This window comes from Pan paniscus, chromosome Y (assembly GCF_029289425.2).
Source record: "Pan paniscus chromosome Y, NHGRI_mPanPan1-v2.0_pri, whole genome shotgun sequence".
NCBI lineage: Eukaryota > Metazoa > Chordata > Mammalia > Primates > Hominidae > Pan > Pan paniscus.
In genome coordinates this window covers 27250012-27253979 of record NC_073273.2, presented here as the reverse complement: position 1 = coordinate 27253979, position 3968 = coordinate 27250012, and the positions used below count along the sequence as shown (strand labels likewise).

Sequence of the window (3968 nt, the reverse complement as noted above, 5' to 3'; positions counted from 1 at the left end):
ACCCATTCACTCTACAACTTTAGAGGCCCAGCTCCAACGCAGACTGGTAATTTCCATGAAGAGAATAAAGCACGTGGATGGATCAATTCATTAGCACACCCGAATAAAGTGGATAAACATACACACACACACAAACACAAAGACACACTCACACACACACACAGACACAGAGTCACACATCCTTGAGAATGTTTATTTTTCATTCCATACAATCCAAATTTACCCCCTCTTCCTGATTTCTGGTGACTCGATCTCTTTTTCCTTTAGTTCCTGTGCATAAGACCATGCTGAGTACTGCCGTCCTGCATACTGTTGTAACTTTTTAGGAGTTCTGCTGTATTAGGTAAAATCTGATGCTCCATCATATTCAACTCAACAACTGGGAGTCCCCTAGAGAAACACAAACTCACGTTAAAACGCATTTTCTCTGAGCCATACTTGGAAATGTTTCAACTGTGGGGCCCGCTGAGAAAAGGATATCCCTTCCCCATTTGTGATCCCTTAAACTTCCTCCTACCACGTGTTACAAACTGTTCTGCGCAATCCCTGCCCCATTCCCAGTATTGTCTGTGAGGGGAGTCAGCTAACAAGATGCACTGTACCCTAAAAGCACACAGAAGTCTGATGGGGCAACAGCTTAAGGAAATCCATCAATCTAAACAGTCCTTTGTGGTTTGGGGCAAGGATGATCAGGACGCACATTCAGGGAGCCCAATCTTATGGGGTTGGTAGGATGACTGCCGGAGGGGTTCACAGCCATGGAATCAAGTGCCACAGACTGAACTGAATGATTTTCAGCTTTACTCCTCATTGATTCTGGAAATGGACGATTCTTCACTGGGCTTAAGACTCCACAGCTATCACCTGCTTTGCGTGAAGTCTCTAATGTGCCTTTTCAGCCCAATGCCATGAACGTCCTGGATTCTGTCACTCTCTGTCTTCCTCTCAAGGAATTTCTACATGTACCAAAGGAGCCTCAATTTCTACATTTCTGAAATGAGCACCCAGGCTCCCTGAATAGGCAGGTGCATCAACCCCCTTATACTAGGCATCAAACAGCTCCAGTCCCAACTAATGGCTCACCTGACGTCTCTGTTCCCTCTTCAGGTGGCTTCATCCTCTTGTAGTATTGCAGGGGATTGCGCCACAGGTCCTTACATAGGATCTGTCAGGGGACTCAATCGGGAAAGGCCTCATCAGGGCTCAGAAAGGTGACCCAAGCAGCTGGGAACACACGGGGTCATTTCTCATGTTTCCCAGTGAGGACTCACCTCAGCAATCTTGTTAGATCCTGCGAAGTTGTGGTCAGAGAACCAGTTGAAGAAGTTAAGGCTGCTGCTGTGGTGTCTGCGGCGATAGGCCTCCACTTCATAATACGGATACCACTCAATTGGAGTGGAATGAGAAGCCCTGTATTCTACAGAGACAGGAGTTTTTGTGGGAAGGGGGCTGGATCACGTCGGCAATGATCCACCCGCCATCTTCCTTCCACTACCCATCCTGGGAGCCACCTGTCACCTGTGATGTTCACCAGATATTCCTTGGTAATCACTTCATTCTGGAAGTAGGGGTTACTCCGAAAGAACAACATGATCTTGCAGAGATGAACAGGATGCTTCTCTTCTTCCACCTGTCAGGACAAGGTGGAGAAAGCTTAAATACGTTTTCGGGTGAGGTGCTCACTCTTGCTTACAGGAATGAATTATTTCCCTTACCCTCCCCCGCTAAACCCTCTCGCCTCAGTCTTCCTGGCCTCACCTCCAGGCTGACCATGTAGCTCAGCATGTCTTCATCTTCGTCAGTGATCAGGGCTGACATCTGGGGGTGGTTTGCAATCTGATTTAGGTCAAAGAGACTTTATACACGATGGAAGGGAAAGCGACGAGCAACAGGGAAGAAGGCCTAAGAGCACCCAGAGGCTGGGGTAGGGGATTTCTCAGATCTGCTTCCATGTATGATCTCCTTTCACCTCCCCCTCCCCGTAAACTAAGGCCTCCTGTGTTCACAGAGGGTGTATGATTCTGAGGCTGACTGCACTGACATGGGGAGGCGCGATTTGCAGAGACTTGCTGGTGTCTGAGGAGTGGCAGAATCTGCTTAGAGCCGAAGACGCCCAGTCCCAGATCGGACTAGCGAGGGGCAGCAATCACACTCCCTTAAAAATAGCTTGCTTCACCGAAAAACCTCTTCTGGTCTGAACTCGCTTCTGCTCTTCAAAAAGATGCCCCAAACGTCTGCTGCTCGGCATCACCAAGGGTTTCTCTGCCGCTTGCAGGACAATAGTACCCACGCCTGCTGTGGCTTTCCGCAGCCACATTTGTCCGTGGCAACTCCCCTTTGTTCCCCAAAGAGTCACATCGACGCCGAGCTGCCCATCGGTCACTTACACTTCCCCGAGAGCACCTCTCCACTAGAAAGGCCGAAGAAACAGTGAGAAGGATACAACATTGGCCCAGAAGCCAGGGACACTCTGGATGACGGCGCCTCTGCGGTCTAGGTGGGGCTTGCGCCTCCGCTCCATCTTTTCCCGCTGCCGAGAAAAGGCCTTCCTGGCTTGGGCATTAACCGGCTCCAGCTCCACCTGAACGGCCAGCAGCTCCTCCAGTGCAGACTCTGGGGTCATGGGCCCAGGGCCAGGCTGTGCCCGCTGGGCCTCCTCCTGCCGCTCCACGAGGCCCTCCTCCTCCGCCACCACCTCCACCTCCACCTCCGCCATTATGTCATCCAACAGCAGCACCGCCTCCTCCCCCAAAGCCGCCTGCTCACTCTCCACCCCGGCCGCCCCCTCCTGTACAGCCTCCATCCTGAAGGCGGTGCCCTCCTCGGCACTCGCACGCACCAAGGCCTGTGCTGCCCGACCCACGCCACAGGAACCCTGCCGCAGCCTCTATGGCACCCGGTAGCTCAGCGAGCCCTCAGGGCGCATGCGCCGGGCTTCCAGGCGCCCCCTAAGGGACTGCGCGCGAAGGGCCGAGGGGCCGCACCCAGGCCGACTTCCTCCCGTCGTGGCCAATCAATGGGAGGGCGGTGGGCGTCTCCCTGGGCGGCACAGCCACTGGCGGGCCTGCATCTCCAGCCCCCCCACCCCCCGCCTTCCCTGCCCAAGCCTCCTCCGAGAAGCCCTTGGAGCTTGTGCCGGGTAGCTAGGCATCCAGGCACACGCGGGCTGCGTGGCCTTTGGAATTGTGGGCATGGCAGCCCTGTGCCCTGACATCCTCAGGGTGGCAAGCCATGAACATCTCTATGTGTCACGAACACAGGAAACGTCTCTCTTCGTTAGGCAGGCCAGGTAGATGGTACGGAAGTAATACTGCAGATCCAGAGAAAACTCTCTGGTTCCTGGGGCTAGGGCGGTAGGGGTGTCCTGGGGGAAGTGATCGGGGCGGGCACGTGGGAGGAAAGTCGCCTGCCTTATAAAAGATTAATTGTGAGGAGAAAGTTATGTTTCCCATTACTACAAATACACAAGTATGATTTCATCCAAAGCTGAAAGCAGTCAATATAATTTGTTTTTAATGTTTTATTTAAAATCCTTAATTTCAACAGGATTACTCAAGAAAAATAACGTTATTCGTATTAAATAATGTTGATGTATTCCCTTTAATTGTTGATTATTTCAAATGTACGTAAAATAGTAAATGGCACTGTACAATGTAGTTTCATGAAGCATTCTTTATAGTTTTCATAAAATTGACAGTCTCCATGGAATAGTTTAAGACTGAGGAAGTTCCATATATCATTTTATTGTACTTTCACTTTATTACTTCTTGCATGTCATAACTGATGGATATAAAACTATGTATATTTACAAACATGAAAAACATGGATTTTTGTTTACGTTTTCTAGTGAGACAAAGTTACCAATACTTATACCTATTTAGGAAAATTTTTACAAACCCAAAGTTCTAATCTGTCTTTTCTTTGAAGTTTCATATTTCAGTCTAGGTATGTAATGGAATTGGCTGGGA

General features: G+C 50.2%; 1 pseudogene; it reads right to left on the bottom strand.

The window, feature by feature from the left end:
* Window positions 1–367: 367 nt before the first annotated feature.
* LOC129395568 (testis-specific Y-encoded protein 4-like) lies at window positions 368–2926 on the bottom strand (annotated as a pseudogene).
* Between the last annotated feature and the right edge of the window lie 1042 nt (window positions 2927–3968).